Source organism: Populus nigra, chromosome 1, assembly GCF_951802175.1.
Source record: "Populus nigra chromosome 1, ddPopNigr1.1, whole genome shotgun sequence".
In the NCBI taxonomy this organism is placed as follows: domain Eukaryota; kingdom Viridiplantae; phylum Streptophyta; class Magnoliopsida; order Malpighiales; family Salicaceae; genus Populus; species Populus nigra.
This window is the reverse complement of record NC_084852.1, coordinates 47,142,991-47,165,117: the sequence shown is the minus strand read 5'-3', so window position 1 is coordinate 47,165,117 and position 22,127 is coordinate 47,142,991. Positions and strand designations below refer to the sequence as shown.

The 22,127-nt window shown below is 36.6% G+C and overlaps 1 pseudogene; it reads right to left on the bottom strand.

Annotated features, from left to right (window-relative positions):
* The window catches only part of LOC133704750 (wall-associated receptor kinase-like 8), a 39,961-nt pseudogene continuing 17,834 nt past the window's right edge, over window positions 1–22,127 (bottom strand).

The following is a 22,127-nucleotide window of genomic DNA, read 5'->3' as shown; positions in this document are numbered from 1 at the left end:
TCACCATGTTTTAATATTTATTAGTGGTACACCATGAGATGATGGAGTCCTGCCACTGTTAAAATCACCCGTAATTGATTTCGAAGCTGCATCCCAGTCATTGCTTGCATCATCCATGGTGTTTTTTGATATTTTACAGTTCTCCTGAATATTTAGCTCTTTTTGAGACAATCCAATTATCCTCTCCAACTCTGATGTGACTTCTCGCATTGTAGGTCGATTTTTCCCATTCAAATTCAAGCTTCTATTCGCAAGATTAGCAACAAAGATAACTTCTTAATTCTGACAGCCCTCCTTAACTCTAGCATCAAGAATATCAGACAGTCTATTATCTTCCATCAACATAATAAAATGTGTGGCTAAACTTCTAGTTTCTGTCTAGCTTACAGAAAATATCCGTTTTTGTCCACTTATGAGCTCAACACTCCAAAGCTATAAACATCACTCTTTTCTGTAAATTGACTAGACTGGAAGTACTCGGGATCTAAGTAGCCAAAGGTACCTTGCACGAGAGTGGTCAAGTGAATTTGATCGATGGATATTGATCTTGAAGATCCAAAATCAGATACTTTTGCTCTATATTTCTCATCTAGCAGTATGTTTGTAGACTGATGTCACTGTGATAAATCAGGTACCTTGCACGAGAGTGGTCAAAATCACCCGTAATTGATGTCGAAGCTGCATCCCAGTCATTGCTTGCATCATCCATGAGGGTTTTTTTTCTACATATTTTCCAGTTTTGTTGAATATTTGGCTCTTTTTGAGACAGTCCAGTTATCCTCTCCAACTCTGATGTGAAATCTCCCATTCAAGGTCGAATTTTCCCTTTCAAATTCAAGCATCTTTTTGTAATATTGCAACAAAGATAACTTCTTCGTTTTGATAGCCCTCCTTAACTCTAACATCAAGAATATCAAAGAGTTTATTAATATCTTTCATCAACGTAATAAAATGAATGGCTAAACTTCTACTTTCTGGTAGATTTGCAGAAAATAGAAAGATCTTGCTGTGATGTTTCTAATGCAACCGAAAGAGGCCGCATGCACCGATAGTGTCACGGCCTCATCATGCATGCTCATCTTTTCCAATCCAATATTTTTTTTTTTTCGCAAAACAGAGTATCAAATGTTTGTTAGAATTTTCAAGGAAACATCTCTTATTTTAACTCATTATTTATACTTATTCAATCACATCATTTTTTTCGTAGTACTAATCGTAACTCAAATTACAATTTTATATTTTCCATTACTAACTTGTATACATAATCTTTTAAATTGCAAACTCTCAATCAATTTCTAAACTTAATTACATCATTAAAACACCAATATTTACACAATTACTTTTTCCAATTCCTTACTTCCATGAAAATTTAATTAATCAAGAATCATAATCATGATTAAATATAATTTCATCATCATACTATTGCATCACATCATCGTTATATCCTCAAAACCACACACAATTTAGCCAAAATTCCACATTTACACCGTTCCAATATATTGCAGCAATAACTAACTGCCTAGCAATCCCCATCACAACATTCCATATCGACCCAAGCATTCCCAGTATCATTTTAAAATATCAAAATCACATAATTTAATCAAGTTTTTACATTCTCCTAGAATCCCTACCATGGCCCGCCACTTAGGGTCCCAAATTTCAAAAATTTAGTTTTTAATATCTTTAATTTAATCATTAACTATGTTATCTAACCCAAAAATAACCAATAACTAAACACAAACACACCAAAACCCTAAATTTCTAAATTTGGGGATTTTCATAAAAATTAACAAAAGAAAGTGCATTTAGAATAATAAAAACATCTTACCACAATCAATTAACCCAATTTATTAAGCACTTTGCAAGACATCCCAAGAATCTCTCTCTCTCTCTCTATTTTTTTTTTCTATGCTCCCAACCTCTCAAACCCTCATTTTCTCAATCAATTTTTTATACCAATCATTTTCTCAATCAATTCAAACCCGGATCTCCGTACAACGACGTGACCAATTCACCGTCAAAAGTGCCGACGGAATCATCGATATAATGAGTCCGTCGGTGATTCATTCGGTAAAAGTGAATATATCACCACTTTGCCGACCCTTTTCTTCTTCTTCCTCATCCCAACTCTCTCCTCCCCTCCCAAACTGCAAACAACCACCCCCCCAAAAAAAACCCCTCTTCTCAACACAAGTAATATTTCTTTAAGTTTTGTGGTCACAGTATCCATATTCTGATTTATTGTGGATTTTATCATTTTCTGTAAGTAAATATTTTTTTTTTAATTTTAACATTTAAATGTCAATTTAATTGTTTTTTTAATATATGTATTTTGTTAGTGTATGTACATGCTTATTGTTATTTCTCGAACAAACTTGTAGTATGAATGTATAATTTTGTACTTGTTATGGTTTGTTTTAGATTTTGTAAAATTGTATTTGGTTGTAAATTGTTGAAACTTTGTTGAATTACTGAATTACATGTGTTGTGGTGAAATAATTAATAGCTTGTTTAATGGGTCCGTTTTAATTTTTATCAATGCTATTACGAAGTTGTAATTTCCATAAATTTATATGTATAAATTTGTATGGACGTTGATAATTGATAATGAATATTTATGAGAAGTTGTAATTAGCTTGTTGGATAATCTCGAAGTAAACCAATATTTTTGCAAATTTATTTACCTAACATAGTTAATTAATACATGTTGTCATTGTAATTTTATAGAGGTTCAATAGAAGTCATGGATGATCGTTCATGGATGTATCGAGATTCGCTCCAAGGATTGCGGAGGATGGATTATTGTAACGGGGTTTAGGTTTTATTAATTTCACAACATCTATTCCCATAAATTTTACTGGAGGCGGTATTAGGTGTTCATGCAGGAAGTGTGAAAATAAAAAGTATCTGTATCTAGATGTTGTAATGATGCATCTTCTACACAAAGGGTTCATGAAGAATTACCTATGTTGGTATGCACACAGAGAAGTATTTGTTTGTAATAAGAGCATAGGAGAAAGGGTGGTTGGGTCAACTTCTAGTGCTAGCAACGTGCAGGGAGTTGCAAATTACAACAGTAATCCTTACATGAATATGGTTATGGATGTAATGAGAATGAATTAAGGTAATGTCAGTCAATATCCAATCATAGAAGAAGAAACTAATACAGATGCAACTAGGTTTTTTGATCTGTTGAAAGATTCTGACGAACTATTATGGGATGGCTGCATGAATCACAGTAAATTATCGGTCGTGGCACAAGTGTTCACCATCAAGTCAGATCATGGGTTGAGTAAAGCCGGTTATGATAAAATTATCGAATGGGCGAGAAACATTTTACCTGAAGGGAACAAGTTGAAAAAGAACTTCTATGCTGCAAAGTGAATGATGAAACCCCTCCGTTTAGGATACCAGAAAATTGACATGTGCCCTAACTTCTGCTTGTTATACTACCTTGAAAATGGTGAGCTAATCGAGTGCACGACATGTGGGCATTCCCGTTACAAACCCAGAACTAGCAGGGGAAAGACTCTCGTGGCATATAAAAAACTTAGATACTTCCCAATCACACCTACACTGCAGAGGTTATTTATGTCACCAAAGACTGCTAAGCACATGACATGGCACCAATCATATGATGCGGTTGATGGAGTGATGGTGATCCTTGTCGCACCCTCGCGGCGGAGCGCGACGATACTCGATTGATTTCGAGGTCTTTTGTTTTCATTGTGAATAATGGAGTCGCCACCTAGTATTATGGTTACTAGGAAACCTAACTGGTCTTTCAGAGATTTTAAGGCAAGGGACTAATTGCGTAAAGGGAAGGTATTAACACCCCTAGTACGTCCTACCTAAGGTAAGCTGCTTGGTGTTTGGTTTGCCTTATAATTGCTATGGTGTGTTGTTTTTTTTTTAATCCCATTTGTTTTCCTAGGTTTGATTCAAACTAAATTGATTAAGATAGAAATCCAAGGAGATTCCATGTGCTTCAAAAGCTCATTTTTCCCTTACTATTTTTAGAGTTTGTAACTCGTAAATCGTAAGGAGGAGGGACAAAAATTTAGAAATCTAGGTTGCTTTAAAAGCCTATTTTTGCCTTAGTGTTTTATAATCTCACGACTCGTAAATCATGGAGTAAAAAATTGAAATGTCCTCAATTATAATCAAGGCTTCTTTCAAGGATATGTGCGGATTTATTATTCCTAGAAAATTATTTTGGATATTTACCACTCAGGGTTTCTTTATCCAAATATTAACAGTGAATAATAACAAATTATTCCCAATAATATTTTGGATATTCATCATTTAAAGATTTCTTTATCCAAACATTAGCGGTGAATAATAGATGAATTCCCCCCAAAATAAGATTTTTATATTTTTTGAAATATTGGCTAATACCCTTTGGAGTTTTACAAACATGTTGTAAAGTCCAGAAATGCAAGAAAATAATTTTTTTTGTTTACGAAATCCATGTGAAAACACATTTTTAAAACTTCCAATATTTTTTGTATTTAAAAAAAAAGAGCGTTCAAAACATGTTAGGGTATTGGCCGTATGCAACACACAAGAAAACATTTTTTTTTCAAAACATGAATAACACGATTACACAAACATCACAAAAAATATTCACCTATTCCAAAATTCGCAAGAAGCTTAAAACAATTCATCTCAAATAAATAAGGTTCGGCACACCAATTTAAAACACAAGTTAGTGTACACAAAACATAAAAAAACAGAGTCCTGAAGCTAAAAACAAATTTCAACATGAACCGTGACCCCCCCTGCAAACTCAAAAAAACAAAAAAAAACAAAGAAGAAAGTGTGAACCCAGAATCAGAAAAAAAAAATCCTTAAGTGAAGAAAGGGACCCTCCCTCACGTTTTTTAAACTCTCTCTTCTGCACCTAAACACTTGTTTCTATATAGCGTTCCATTGCAAGAGAACGCTTGAGCGATGAGAGAAAGGGACGGTGGAGACTTTAAAAGCTCACAGTTTCTCATCACCAGGGAGTAAAACACAAAAACGCAGCTCTAACAGTGATAATAAACTAAACTCAAAGACATGAGCAGGCCACTTTGTTGCTAAGATGGAAAATGAACGTCCTTGAAACAAAAGCAAAAACAGATTTTTTTGAAAAAAATAAACAAAAACCAAGAAAAGCTTTAAATATGTCAAAGATGAAGGAAGTTGAGACTCATACCTGCAGATCCTGCACGTTTCAAATGCAGAAGATGAGACACAAACTGATGGAAAAAACTTCTGCCTTTTGCCTTTGAAAAACCAAAGAAAGACTTTCTCTTTTGTTCTCTTGGCTTTTCTGGTTTTACTGTCGTCTGCCTCTCTTTTCTCCTCTCTTTTTTTTTCTTTCACAGTGACCAAAGGATCAAAGAAAAAACCTTTATGTTCCCTTGCTATCTGTGTTTTTTACTCCTTGCCTCTCTTACATTTTTCTTTTCTTTCTTTAGTTGTTTTTTCTTGCTCTTTTCTCCCTGGTTTTCTCTTCTTTTTATGCTCTTTCTTTCTTCCCCCGTTAGGTCATTAGAAGGGCTTATATATAGTCTAAATATATCTCTATTTAGGAAAGATTCAATGCATAAATTCTAGGATGCAAATCCCTACTGATTTGCAGTAAAAAAACGCAAAAAGGAAACTTAAATATTTTGATTCTGATGTCTGATTTCTTTCTAGTTTTTTAGAGGATGGTGTGGCTTCTTTCTTTCCTTCCATAGGGCCAGCTGCTCCCTTTGAAATGAGCAATAAAAACGTGGTTGCAGCTCCAAAAATCAGGCGTGATGATAAAGGAAAAACAACAGGAATTTGCAGAGAAAAAAGAAAGAAAGAAATCAGATGGAGGGTGCAACGACAAAGTCTTATTTTCCTTATTTGATATGGTAAAAATCCTGTCATTTTTTATGATCCAGCCCCCCTCTCCAGCTTTCAATATCCTTCTTCAATTCAATCCCTTATTTTAACACTTTTCGATTCAGTCCTTGGTCCAAAAAAAAATCCTTCGAATCAGTCCCGCGAACTTGGGTTATATCCTTCTCGCGACAGGAATCCCTACTTTCACACTAGATATTCAAACAGGAATATCTTGAGCTTCTGATATCGAAATCAAGCAATTCAAAGGCCCAAATTCATCTACGTGTCCCAGACTACAACTTTGATGAAGGATTCAAATTGAGATAAAATTATTTTAAAGAACAGAATCTGGTAGTAATCCAGTTGGTCAAAAAGGTTCTTGATCTGACAATGCCGAGCATCCAAATTTGACTGAGAGTTTGCCCTAAGATCAGTGATCCCTAGGACCCAATAAAGGTGTAGGTTAATTTTTCAACATGTCATGAGTGATAGAACATAGCTAGGATGGTCAGATATCGTACGAAACCATATCAAAATCAGAGCCTAATTTGGAACAAAAAAAATTGCAACAAAAAAAATTGCAACAGCAACAGAACCATTTTTTTTAGTGCAAATTCTTAGGGATTTATCCAACTTTAAAGACCAGATAAAGATGGAACAAATTTAGCATTATGAAGACTCCTGATTAATCTAAAAGAAAACCTGATCATTTTGGAAGCATAGGGGAAGGATAAAGAGAGCAGAAAACAGCTCAAACAGGGTTCGAAAAAAAAAAATATTTCTTTCTCCTCTGCTTTTGTTAATTTTCTAGCAAACATGAGCTACACTCCTACACTCGGTTCAAAACGGGTATACACCATCTCCAGCACTTGGGGTCCAAAATTAAGTAACAACAGATGTCGTCTCTTTACAATGCTTACGAAGCAAAACTTGTCAAGTGCTTCGCGTAGTAAGTGTTGTAAAGATAAATTGTCTGATCATGCTAAAACTTTGTGCTTTTCCTAAACAATGGTTTCCCTATCAGGTGACCTGCTTATCTAGAAAAACTAAATGTTTTTTATTTTTAGAAATGGTCGGGGGACCTGCTCATCCTAAAATTCTTAGAAAACTCCACGCTTTACTAAGAAATGGTCTCAATATCGGGTGACGGGCCCCTCTTAATATTCTTAGAAAAATCCACGCTTTTCTAAGAAACGGTTTCAATATCAGGTGACAGACCCCTTTTAAAATTCTTTAGAAAACTCCGCGCTTTTCTAAGGAATGGTCTCAATATCGGGTGACTTGCTCATCTTAAGATTCTTAGAAAACTCCATGCTTTTCTAAGAAATGGTCTCAATATCAGGTGACCGGCCCATCTTAAAATTCTTAGAAAACTCCACGCTTTTCTAAGAAACGGTTTCAATATCAGGTAACCGGCCCCTCTTAAAATTCTTTAGAAAACTGCACGCTTTTCTAAGGAATGGTCTCAATATGGGGTGACTTGCCCATCTTAAGATTCTTAGAAAACTCCACGCTTTTCTAAGAAACGGTCTCAATATCAGGTGACCGGCCCATCTTAAAATTCTTAGAAAACTCCACGCTTTTCTAAGAAACGGTTTCAATATCAAGTAACCGGCCCCTCTTAAAATTCTTTAGAAAACTCCATGCTTTTCTAAGGAATGGTCTCAATATCGGGTGACCTGCCCATCTTAAGATTCTTAGAAAACTCCATGCTTTTCTAAGAAACGGTCTCAATATCGAGTGACCTGCCTATCTTAAGATTCTTAGAAAACTCCATGCTTTTCTAAGAAACGGTCTCAATATCGGGTGACCGGCCTATTTTAAAATTCTTAGAAAACTCCATGCCTTTCTAAGAAGCGGTCTCAATATCAAGTAACTAGCCCCTCTTAAAATTCTTTAGAAAACTCCATGCTTTTCTAAGAAATGGTCTCAATATCAGGTGACCTGCCCATCTTAAGATTCTTAGAAAACTCCACGCTTTTCTAAGAAACGGTCTCAATATCAGATGACCGGCCTATCTTAAAATTCTTAGAAAACTCCACGTTTTTCTAAGAAACGATGGTCTCAATATCGGGTGACCTACCCATCTTAAGATTCTTAGAAAACCACGCTTTTCTAAGAAACGGTCTCAATATCAGGTGACCACCCCATCTTAAAATTCTTAGAAAACTCCATGCTTTTCTAAAAAACAGTTTCAATATTAGGTCACCGGCCCCTCTTAAAAATTCTTTAGAAAACTCCATGCTTTTCTAAGAAATGGTCTCAATATCGGGTGACCTGCCCATCTTAAGATTCTTAGAAAAATCCACGCTTTTCTAAGAAACGGTCTCAATATCAGGTGACCGACCCATCTTAAAAATTCTTAGAAAACTCCACGCTTTTCTAAGAAACGGTTTCAATAATAGGTAACCGGTCCCTCTTAAATTTTTTTAGAAAACTCCACGCTTTTCTAAGAAACGGTCTCTATATTGGGTGACCTGCCCATCTTAAGATTCTTAGAAAACTGCACGCTTTTCTAAGAAACGGTTTCAATATCAGGTGACCAACCCCTCTTAAAATTCTTTAGAAAACTCCATGCTTTTCTAATGAATGGTCTCAATATCAGGTGATCGGCCCATCTTAAAATTCTTAGAAAACTCTATGCTTTTCTAAGAAATGGTTTTAATATTAGGCAACCGGCCCCTTTTAAAATTCTTAGAAAACTCCACGCTTTTCTAAGAAATCGTCTCAATATCGGGTAACCTGCCCATCTTAAATTTTTTTTAGAAAACTCCACGCTTTTCTAATGAATGGTCTCAATATCGGATGGCCTTTCCTATTTTTAGAAAAATTCAATTCTTTTTTCACAAAATGATCTCAATATCAGGTGACCTGCCCGTTTTGAACTTAAAAAGAAATCATCTTACCTCGAGGGATGAAGCAGTGCTGGTTCACAATTCCTATCATTTTCTGTAGTTTTGTTGACTTGATATTTTGGACCTTAACGGTTTTCCCAAAAACTTGGAACTATTTTAGCCTTCTTCACACCTTCTCCTGCTAGGTTAGTGTTATGACAATATAGCATGCATGCTTTTTTTGTTACCTATTTTTGAAACATAGGTCCCCCTTTCTGTTGTAGACTTATTGAGCTCTTGTTTCCATTTGTTTGTCCGACTCGTCCTCTTGAAACAGAATATGCTCCACGCGTTATACTTCCTATCCTCTTGGTGAAGAGATCTTTGGTTCCTTATAAGGCCCTTTCTTGCTCCATTGAGTATTGTCTTTTATTATTATTTTAAAAGGAAAACTCAAAAGATTTGGTTTTGTTCATGAAAACTGAAACTTTCAATGCAATTAGCAATTCTCATAAAAGATGCTTTTTTAGAAGTTTTTATGATGATACCGCTTTGGGCTTTGGTTCACTATGGACCCCTATGTGCACTTCATACACTTCTTGCCCCCAGTGTGGTGTGCAAAAATATGTCAAGTTTAGATTTGATTTGGTTCTCTCCAATTAATGGAGTCATCTCCTTAGTCATGCGTAAAAAAAGAGTTTGTTTAAGTAAAAGATTTCAAATGCTATGAGATCATGCGTTTTATGAAGAAAGGTGCTTTATAGAGAAAATTCATGGCCAAACTTATTTTATTGATTGGCAGATTACGGAATACATCAAGCGTAATATTTCCTTACAGAGTCAGAAGTCACTGGCCTAACTAGATCTTCTCCATCCATTCTAGATAACAACAAAGCTCCTCCCGAGAATGCTTTCTTCACCACGTAAGCGCCCTCATAGTTCGGCGCCCATTTACTCTGATCTTCTCCTTGTAAAAGACAATATTTTCTTCAATACAAGATCTCCTTCGTGGAATCCTCAAGGTCAAATCTTCTTGTCATATGATTTGGCCATCCTTCTTTGATAGAGTTTGTCATAACCAATTTTTGACCATTTTTATTTTAATTATTATTATTATTTTATTTATTGAAAAGGATAAAAAAATGATGATAAAAAAATAATAATGATGAAAAAACAAGTAAAATGAAATAAATGAAGAATGAATTAAAATTTGGGTTAAGGGCAACATGATTGGAAGTTTTGGGGTTTAATTAAACTTTGGAATTAATCTAATTAAGCTTGGAATTAATTTAATTAATCAAGTCAAGGGTTTAATTGAAGAATAGATAAGTTTTGAGACTTAATTAAGCTTGGAATTAATTTAATTAATCCAATCAAGGTTTTAATTGGAGAATTGATAAGTTTTGAGACTTGATTAAGCTTGGAATTAATTTAATTAATCCAATCAGGGGTTTAATTGGAGAATTGATAAGTTTTAGACTTAATTGGACTTTGGATTTAATTAAATTAATGAAATCAGGGACTTAATTAAAGAAATATCAAAGTTTGGAGTTTAATTGGGATCTAAATTGCAACAATTAAAATCCAAGGACCAGCTTGAAAATGCGCGGAAATGTAAGGATCCGATTACATTTTAACCAGGGGCTTGATTGCAAAATTACAAGAATTACAAGGATTAAATTGAAAGCAACCTTTAGAACTGGAAAATGGAGTCGTTTCGCAGCGACTGTTCACTGTCTTTTCCCTCAGCAACGGCTCCGCCATTGATGGCAGAGACGTTTCACCCGTTGGCAGCCACCGTTTACGTTTCATCATTGAAGGTGCTTAAAGGATCGGTTGCAGGGCATTTATGAGGCCGGCTGTTACCACTGATTTTGGGTCTTATAAAAGGAGAAAAAGAAAGGGCAGAACCGAGGGGGGAGGAACCACAGAGAACCGGGAGAGACTAGGAAAAAAAAAGACTTTCGTTCCTCTGTTTCTTCTCAAAGAAACAGAGGAGGCTAAAGAAAAAAGGCCACGAACAGGAGGAAGAAAAACTGGGGGAAATGGGCAGACAAGGAAAAGAAAAACGCAGGAAAATAGAGAGAACGAGAGCAAGAAAACAGAGAACAGAAAAAAAACACAGAGACGAACAACAATAAGAAAAACGCAGGGGAAGAACCCTCATCTCCTGGGTGAAGACCTCCATCACCATCGACCATCGTCATCGTCTGCGTCTTCGTTTTCTAATAATATCACAAGCAACAGCTTAGGAAAGGGAAACTAGGGAAGACGCATGCAGAAAAACAGAAACAGGGGAGCAAGCTTCCATTCAACCGACAGCACCTAACATCTTCATCACCATCGTTGATGTCCTGAGCAGAGGAAGCACATAAGGAAGACCAAGGAAAGCAGTAGAAAAGAGTCACCACAAGCTTCACAACCGTTTTCGTCGCCTCCAGAAGCAGCAACTCCAGAGCTCCATCTTCAGCAGCCACTGCACCAGAAACAGGGCACTCCAGGAAAGAAATACAGGGACGAACCGGGGAAGAAAAGGAGGAAGAAAAGGAAGAAGAGAGGAAGAGCAAGAGGAGGCAGCGTCGTTCGTCCAGCACAGTGCGCCATCGTCTCCGGCTACGCCTTGCTGCACCAGGTAAGTCGTCCCTCATCTCTACCCTTTTGCATTTTAATTCACTGCTACAGTGGCAGTGAATTATAATTCACTTGCTACTGTAGCAAGTGAATTATAATTCATTAACGCACGCCTGCCACCCAGCCGGGTCACTGGTCTAGACCAGTGACCCAACCCCCAAAAAAATAGAAAAAATAAAAAAATAGAAAAATAAAAAAGGTAGAAAAAATAAAAAAATAAAAAATGAGTATGCATGAATAAATATAATATAAATTTATTGGTTTATTCACTGACGCCAGAGTCAGGAATAAAAATACCGGTTTAAATTTATATTATTTTTATTTGTTGTATTTTATTTTATTTAGCTAGAAAAATAAAAAAAATATGTGCATGCTTAAAAATAAATTTATTTTTTCACTGGCGCTCGAGTAGGGAATAAAAAATATTGATCTAATTTTTTTTTTAGCAAAATAATATTTACCAACGCTAGAGTTGGAGATATTCGTAGTTGAATATTCACTAATGCCAGAGTCAGGAATGTTATAAGCAAATTATCATAGCATAAAGTAATAAACATTTAGCAATTTAAGACAAAACCAACAATGCAGTCTGCCTCAGGCAGAACGTTTAAGGGGTGATAATATCTTCCCTTTTACGTAACCAATCCCGAGCCATATAATCTCTGATGACCAGTTAGGGTTCCTAGTGACCGTAATACTATGTGGTGACTCCTCAAACAAGACATTTTCCCCTAAAAGAACAAGATGCCAGAAATCTGTTCTTTTTCCACAATCAAGGATTATTTTGTGGGCTGCCGCGATGTCGGGTGCGACAGAGTTGATGATGACAGATTGCATTTATCCTCTTTTCACTGATCAGATTCAGTTGTTCATATCTAACCTTTGCCCATTCTACCTCTTCTAGCTTAAAGTCTATCAATACTCTCAATAAGGGGATTTCCACTTCTAAAGACATCACCGCCTTCCTTCCATATACCAACGTATACAGGGTGGCTCCTATTGAGGTTCGGACTGTGGTGCGGTACGTGTGAAGGGCAAATGGCAACATCTCATACCAATCCTTGTAGGTGACTACCATCTTCTAAATAATGTTCTTGACATTTTCGTTAGCAGCTTCTACCACACCATTCATCTTTGGCCTATATGGCGAGGAATTGGAATGCTTGATTTTCCATTTAGGACAGAGTTCTATTATCATCTTGCCATTGAAGTTCTGGGCATTATTAGTCATAATCTTTTCTAGTGGACCATATAGACTGATCAAATCTCTTTCCATAAATTTCTTCACCACTTTTTTACCTCCATGTCATCCAAACATCTCAACAAACTTCTGTCAGATAATTTCTTATACAAAGTTTCCCCATTAAGATAGATATTTTTGGATGAAATTCTTGATATTATAGTACCAAGGGTTTCCATGTATTTCTCTCTCAACTGAGCAACAATGAGCTGGGTTATTTCTGATATCAATGTGTATCGACTGTACCTTGTGCCCAAAGTCTATTCTAGCCATAGAAGCTAATATGACAAAAGCATCAACAAAGTGGTTTCCTTCCATTCCTAACTGGGTGAATTTTATTTCCTCAAATTCTCAAGCCAATTTAGACAGGTATTTTTGGTAAGGTCTCAACTTCTCGTCCTTGGTTTGCCCTTTTCCTTTCACTTGGCAAATAATCAAAATCGAGTCTCCATACAAATCTATCTTTCTAATATTTAACTCTAATGCCACCTTTAAAACGAGAATGCAAGCTTCATACTCCTATGTTGTTATTGCACCCAAATTGCAACTTAACTAAAATCGAATACTACTTTTTATTAGGAGAGATTATCATTGCATCAACTCTATTACCACATACGTTTACAGCACCATCAAAGTACATAGTCCACCAATCTAATTTTCCTTCCTCAACTGAAAACACATCTTTATAAGAAGGTACTGCTTGATTTTCTCGAAAGCTTCTTCACACTCTTATTCCAAATTCCGAGATTCTTCTTCCTTAACAATCGAAGATTGGGTCACAAGTCATGGTTAATTGGGATATAAATCGAGTAATGTAATTCAACCTTTCTAAGAACTTTCTTTCATCCTTCTCAGCCTTGGGAGTTGACATAGATTGAATAGCCTTTACTTAACCAAGGTCCACTTCTATCCTTTTGTCACTCATCATAAATCCCAACAACTTCCTAGATTTCACCGAATGAACACTTTGCATGGTTAAGCCTCAACTTATACTTCCTTAGTCTTTCAAATAATTCCTTCAATATTTGGACATGACTCTCTTCCTCTTTAGATTTAGCAGTCATATCATTCATGTATACCTCAATCTCTTATGCATCATGTCATGAAATAAAGTCATCATGGCCCTTTGGTAGGTGGCCCTGACATTCTTCAACCCAAATGGCATGACCTTATAACAAAAGGTTCCCCATGGTGTTACAAATTTTGTCTTCTTCTTATCCTCTTACGCCATTTTTATCTGATTGTAGCTCGAAAATCCATCCATAAAAGAATATGTGAAGCTATGTGCTGCATTGTCAACTACCATATCTATGTATGTGCATCATGTCATGAAATAAAGTCATCATGGCCCTTTGGTAGGTGGCCCTGACATTCTTCAACCCAAATGACATGACCTTATAACAAAAGGTTCCCCATGGTGTTACAAATGTTGTCTTCTTCTTATCCTCTTACGCCATTTTTATCTGATTGTAGCTCGAAAATCCATCCATAAAGGAATATGTGGAGCTATGTGCTGCATTGTCAACTACCATATCTATGTATGGTAGACAAACTCTGATTTATCTTCATTTTTGGGTAATACCACTATGTTGGACACCCATTGTGGATATTTGACTACTTCTAGAAAATCAGTGTTCACTGCTTTTCAATTTCTACCTTTACTTTGATCAAGACATCCGAATGGATTCTTCTTAACTTTTCCTTAACCGATTTGCATCCTTCTACCAGAAGTACTCGTTGTACTACAATATCCGTATCTAAGCCAGACATATCCTCATAAGACCAAGCAAAAATATCTATATAATCTCGAAGTAACCAACTCTTCTCTTTCTTTAGGAGTGATCAAAGTCCCTATCTTCAGCTCTTTCTTGATTTCTTCATTACCCACATTTATGGTTTCAAGTTCCTCTTTAGTGGGCTTCCAAGCTTGTTCATGTTGTCCTATTTTTATCCCATTCTTCCTCTTCTACAGCTACTATGTATTCTTTAAAGTTTGGCCATTCATTCTCAGTGTAAAGTGCAGGTGTTTGTTTTGGAAGATCCACTTTGAAAATGGAAAGTGATGTGTAAAAACATCAAGATGAACTTTTGAAAATGCATAATCTCATTAAAGGGAAAAATTTGTCTCAAAACATTTTCTCGAGCAAACCGATTAGGTGCGCAACATCATTCCAAATTCCTTCAAGCTCTTTTTGGTACTAGGTGTGACCTTTCTTCATTTTTCATCATTTTTCATCATTTTCCTTAGTCAAGTGTTATGGATTCTAAAAGGGGGACCTATGTTTCTTAGTCTACAGATCCGTGTATAGATGTATGAGAAAATGCATGATTGTGATGAGAATCCTTTATATATTGGGTATGGATGCAACCTTCTTGTGAACGGATAATAGCCACCACTTTATAAACATAAGTTCTCTTGTCACATTGCTAGAAGTATTGCCTTTCAAGTCGTTTGCTTGAATCATATTCACCAAGAGACAGATTTTGCATAAAAAGATGGGTCAACGCCCTTTTCATTAATGCTTGATAAGTTTATTACATTTATAAATAAAAAGGAAATACAAAATATATTAATCCCTTTCCTTCACAAACTCTCTAGCCAAAGGTAAAAAGGCAAAGCCAGGGTTCTCAATCTTCCCTAGAAAGGCATCGGTTTCAGCTAGGCTTCGGCAATAGCAAATGATGTCCCCTCCCATATTTCGCGCATTTATTCTAATAATTCAAGCATGTGCAGCAGCTTCGTCCATTTGTTCATCTGTCTTGGTCATCTTTTCTATGAGCAACATATTGGTTCTGTTTAAAGCAGCGTTGTTGGCGTCGATTTGATCTTTGTGTTTTTCCATTGCTGCTAGCTTCTCGTCCAAATACTTCACCTTTTCACGTTCCTTGTCAAGTTTTATCCTCATAACTTTTATCTAATTCTTCTTAACTGCTAATTCTATTTCAACAGCCTCAAAACCTTTCCTTTTACTTTTTTCTTTTGCAATCTCCATCGAACGACTTTCCAACTCCATATATTGCTTGTTCAAATCCTCATACTTTCAAATCCTATCCATCAGTTCGAACTGGACTTGTGCAAATTTTTCTTGGTAATATTCTGCACTTCCTTGGCAATCGTTGAAGTCAATCTCCATTGCTTCAAGTTTAGAGCAACTTTGCATCCAATCCAAACTCATCCCTCTTAACTCCTTCTCACTTCTTTCCCTAATAATCTTCTCCTCACCCAGCTTTAACTCAAGCTTTGTTATTCGCGCATCTCTAGATTGTATTTGCTCATCTAGAAATGCTCTCCTTTTATCTTCTTTTAGCACTATTTCTTCCAACATTGCCTTGTCATTTCTGCTTTTGCTTAACCCTGTCCGAAGTTTTTCCACTTGTCTTGTTAACTCCTCTTCATTATTGACCCTTTTTCTCTTAATAGGCTCTTCTACAGTTTAAGGAGATTTGACTCCTACATAAAGCATGGCTGAAGCTGTTAAGTCTCTCCATCTTGCATATCCTTCACTTGCACTTGGATCCTTTAAACCTTCTACCTCAAGCAAAACCAGATGCTTCCAATCTTTTTTGATGATCTCCAAAACTTCTTGTGCAATGAGATCTTTGAACAAACCAAAGAATTGAGCAATTCCCATAGTCCTTGGAACAAACTGCATGCCCCCAAGTTACCTTACAACCAGGACAGCATCATAACTCACATAGCCTATAATCCCCACCAATGGCACCCAACGTCTCTATCCAAAACTCATTAGGACTTTCACTGTCATTACCCATGAGGCTCTCCACTTGAAATCACTATTAGGCAAACCTTCTAATTTGTCAACCCAACCTTGGTTGTCTAGATCTCCCCATTCTTCTTCTTTTACCAACTTCAAGGGTCTTTGGGTGAACCACCAAAAATTATTGAAGACAGGTTTTTTTGTTTTGATATGGTTAACCATCCAGATATACAACAACTATGTGCAGCATCTCATTGCTCCTTTTCCAGTCCTCCTACAATGATTAAGTGTCAAGATGGTTTCAGCTAAAATAGCAGCCACTGAATTGATTTGTGTATTCTCATACTCTACATAAACAGCAGCGGCCTCCAAACTCACTACACCCGTCTGACTTGGGAACAACACAAGGCCAAATATGCCCAAGGCAATCAATCTCTTTTTTTCTAATCCTGTCTTCTTTTCCAGTTCAATTTCTAGCATCCTCCATTTTAGACCGGTAGCATTCTTTTCCAAAAACTTTTCCAAGTTTGAGATTCTGAGCAGTTTTGACAGTTCGGGGATGATCTTGTCAGATCTCAAAGGCAAATAAATCTGATACAAATTGTTTGGAAACTCAGTCAATATCCCATATTCCTCTATAGTGGGACATAGGTCTATGCTTCCAAAAGAAAAACACTGGTAATCTGGATCCCAAAAATGAACTAAGGCTAGCATATCTGGGCTTAAAACTTCTACCCTTGCAATTTCCACCAAACGTCCGTATTTCCTAAAAAATGCATCCTTATCCACATTCTGAAAGTGAGTCGTTAACTTGTTCACCTCATTAATAATGCAATTCAGGTTCTTGATTGGTGATAGCTTCTTAGCATCGCTTCTAAGGCAGTCTCCTTCAGTCAATTGTGACAGTTTAGAACTTTTCCCATATTCTATGATGGAAAATTTAGCAATGGTGGCCATTTCATTCACAAGTTCTTCAATTCAAAATGCCTTAGGGTTAGACTTGTTTTGATGCAAAAGATATTATGAAGCATACAACCTAAGGATATGTTCTAGTTCCTTTATGTGAGACATAGGGTAGGTTTACTACTTGGTCTCTAAAAAAGGGTCTCTTGTTGTCCCAGTGATAGCCCTCGTGAAGGCAATATGGGGGTTCAGCAGATAGTGGGATGACACATGTACCAATCACTATCAGTCTAAACACTCAACAAAGAGTTGGGGTTTACACAAACTTAAACCTTGACTCAAGTAATAAGGCAAGCTGCTAGTTCCCCACTTAACTTAAAGTTAAATGTGTGTGCCCTCAAAAAGATAATAATAATAAAGTGATGCATAACTATACCATATATGACAGAATGTAAAGATGCATGCTAAAGCTTTTAAACAAAGTATCATTCATATAAGAAAACAAAAACCAATAACACATAGCATAAACAAACAAATTACCAAGCCTAGTCCTAAGTCCCCAGCGGAGTCGCCATCCTGTCGCACCCTCGCGGTGGAGCGTGGCGTCGCAGCGATCCTCGATTGATTTCGGGGTCTTTTGTTTTGATTGTGAATAAGGGAGTCGCCACCTAGTATTATGGTTACTAGGAAACCTAACTGGTCTTTCAGATATTCTAAGGCAAGGGATTGGTTGCATAAAGGGAAGGTATTAGCACCCCTAGTACGCCCTACCTAAGATAAGCTGCTTGGTGTTTGGTTTGCCTTATAATTGCTATGGTGGTATTGTTTTTTTTTTAATCACACCTGTTTTTCTAGGTTTGATTCAAACTAAATTGATTAAGATAGAAATCCAAGGAGATTTCATGTGCTTCAAAAGCTCATTTTTCCTTTACTATTTCCAGAGTTTGCGACTTGTAAATCGCAAGGAGGAGGGATAAAAATTTTGAAATCTAGAGAGTGCCAAGATATTATTATAATGTGGAATATCCAGAAGATAAGTATTTAGAATGAACATATCTTTAGAAATTAATCAGCAATCAACTTGCAAGCCTAATTCAAAAAGAGTTATATAGAGATTGCAAGATTGTGTTTAGTTAATGTTATAGGATGTAATGAACATATACAAAAGGGATAGAAAAATCCATAAAAAAAAAAAAAACAGAGAGTAGAGAGAAAAATTTGAACAAACGATATCTAAACAGTAATACCACCAAATGAAAGTTCTCCTTATTAATGTTTTCCTTTGTTTTCGAATAAGAATATTGTAGGATTTTGTTTTAATAATATTAGAATGTGTTTTGTTTTAAAAAATTCTAGTCCGAGTCGCAGTGAAGAAGTACAGGACAATTACTTAATAATTTAACTATTTTATTATCATAGAATTTTAAATAATCTAAGAGGAAGTTACAATTTTTTTCTTCTGTTTTACTTTTCAACAAAAAATAATAATCCATTATAACTCTTAAATTAAAGCTTATATATTTCAAGTTTTGTCCGTTGATTAAATCAATTTTTTTTATAGAAATTCCAATCCTCCTATTTTTCTCTCCTCCTTTATTACAGCAGAAGTTGACATCGAACGACATTATTCTTTGACAAAATTAATCTAAAAACTATTGACATGCAAAATCAGCATAATTTACACCCACATGATAAAGCATATTACATGTTTATATGTTTAATTCGCATCAAAATAGTAACAAGGGAAAGGAAAAACAGAGACAGACACACATGTGTTTAATTTATAGCGATTCAGCAAACTTTATTTTTATTATACAATAACAGTAACAGCAGGAAAAATAATCCCATTACTCCATTGGTATGTCTTCTTAAATCACCATGTTTTAATATTTATCAGTGGTTCACCATGAGATGATGGAGTCCTGCCACTTTCAAAATCACCCGTATCCCAGTCATTGCTTGCATCATTCATGACGTTTTTTTTCCCTTCATATTTAACAGTTTTGTTGAATATTTGGCTCTTTTTGAGACAGTCCAATTATCCTCTCCAATTCTATGTGACTTCTCTCATTCAAGGTCGACTTTTCCCATTCAAATTCAAGCATCTTTTTGCAAAATGTGCAACAAAGATAACTTCTTCGTTTTGATAGCACCCCTTAACTCTAACATCAAGAATATCAAAGAGTTTATTATCTTCGATCAACATAATAAAATGCATGGCTAGACTTCTACTTTCTGTTAAGAACTTGCACAAAATAGAAAGATCTGCTGTGACGTTTCTAACGCAGCCGAAAGAGGCCGCATGCATCGATATAGCGCCATGGTCTCATCCTGCAACCGCTGCCAAGTTACCCCGCCCATCTTTTTTGATCCCTGATTTTTTTTTTAAAAAAAATGATCTCTTGAGCCTTAATTTTTAATTTTACATCAATGAAATTGTTGTTTTTTTTTTTTTTTCGCAAAACAGAGTATCAAATACTTTTCCTCAACATTATGGGATCCCATATAAAAGGAAAAAAAATCAAGGGATCTAAAAAAACAAAAAGAGCTAAATCTCTTCCATGATTATGCAATTTAGTCCTTGATGTTTGCAAGAAAAGAAGCTCAACACTTGTCTAGTGTTCAAATCCAGTCACAATAGCTTTAATATTTTTTAATTCAATTTAATTTAATTTAATTTTTCTAAATGGAGCATCAACCAAGATTCAGTTCAATTTCCTGACGTTGTTAGCATCCAACACTAAACCCTTTTAGGTTACACAACCCTGTTGGGTTGGTTGCCATTAATGTGTAGCAACCATTAATGGACGGCAACAACTATTGACAAATGCAACAGCCCTTCCCAAATGTCAAAGTTTGGCAGCCACCATTGTTGAAGAAGAGTTGGAGCTGGTGGCACCATTCTTGCCTATAAATAGGCATCGAGAGAGAGAGCAGAGTTTGAGAGAGAGAGAGTGCAGAATGTGAGAGACCAAGAGAGAAAGTGAGGGGCTGCCAAGGGCAGCAGCCCTGCTGTTATTGCAGCAGTTGCAAGTGCAGCAATGAGAGCTGGGAGTTGAGTTGAGTGAAGTGATCCTCCTCCTTCATGTAATTGTTTTGTATCATTTCTCTATCTTTAATAATATGGACCTCTCCCTTGGATGTAGGTAATTTTGCCTAACCACGTTAAATATTGTGTCTCAGTGTGATTAGCCTCCAATGGGCAACTATAAGAACACCACTGGTCCGTGCATAGGGGATCCGGAATCCCCAACAATTGGTATCAGAGCCTATGGTTTAAAGTGGTGTTTGATTTTTTTCTCAAAAATGAAAGTTGTTAAAATTGTGTTTTGACCATACCACTATATAGAGGAGGAAGAGATGAAGCCATTGGTGAAAACCGTGTCGAAATTGGACGTAAAAAACCACCGCACGCGCCGTCAAGCGTTAGCGAGGTGGTTGGCCACGCACACAGGTGCGCGCCACGCGTCATCTTCATCTGGATGGTCTGACCCGACCCGAATACTAGACGACCCGACCCACTTGACTGACCCGGATAAGGATGGCATCAGCATGATGTAACTGTGACGTCAGCATGCACAGTAGACATGCCAAGGATGATGTCAGCATGCACAATTGAGCCGAGCCGAGTTGGAGCCAAGCCGCGAGCTGAGGGATAGGATCCAGTGTAGTTGATCCTATGTGCAACCGGATCTAAGATTGAATCTGGGCCGTTCATCAAGCCAGAAATGTTTTGATCAAATCTTAGCCGTCTGAAATGCGATTTGGATGATTTCAGACTTATTTCCAGCTAATTTGATCATTCCAGATGTAATGGTACGGTCCGATAATTAAGATTGAGACCAAAAGTGGTGGTGGTGAATTGTTGAAAGAGATTGCCCGATGAGGAGGCATTTAAAGGTCATGATGGTGGTCGATGGAGATAAAGAAGAAAGAAGTCGCACACATTTGCCCAATTATATGTGCTGAATTGATTAATGGGGGAATGTTAATTGCCTTGAGGGAAGGCAAAATTGGGACACTCTAGATACTCGATCATATGGACAATTAGAGGTGTAGAGTGAAAATTAACGAAGACTAATCTTAACGAATCTAAGCACTAGTAGTCTCGTCAGATGTTGAGAAATCATGTATTAAACTAGTATATTCCAAATCACTTGTAAAGAAAAGCTGTAACAAAGCTAGCAAATGGTTGTATATACGGAAAGACAGTACGATGGATTGATATGGCCTAAGAAGTTCTGTCTAGGAGATTGGGTTTTAAGCGGGACCGATGTGACCCCTCCAATCTTTCTTAGAAACTTGCTTAGTGGAAGGATTATCCATACGGTACTATTTTTGTATATATAGCAATTTGTAATGAAACGGTTGAAGACTAGCAATATGACTGCATAAAGGAATAGTTGGGTTCCACATGTTCAAGGATCTGATAAAGTGATGATTTCTCCAAAGAAGTTAGATTTGATGACTGTGATTTTTGGAGGGGAGAATTGATGAAGACCCTAATAATAAAAGAGAAATACAACAAGGGGATAAAGATTGGCACCCTATTTTGACTTGGACAGGTGTTGTGACAAGATGAGCTGCTGTCAAATATAAGCAAGGAATAGCGAGAATCTGGAGAACAGAAATTTCACGAGGGCACATGGAGATTGTGCAGGAGTACCCGTACGATCCAATAAGGTACTGTTATAAGACAACATGTGCAAGGAGAAGAAGAGTTCCCAGATGAAGCTCAGAGCAGAGACTGTTAGAGGTTGTACAATAGGAAGTCTCTTATGCTCTTGATGAAGACAACAGGCGAAGACCTTTCAAATACATGCAAGGATGGAAAGACAGCTGTTGTAGAGGCACCTAATTGAGGGGGTACAAAAGCCTGTGATAAAAGGCGACCGCCTCTGATGAAAGGCGAAGACAAAGAGAGTTGGTGTAGGTGGAGTT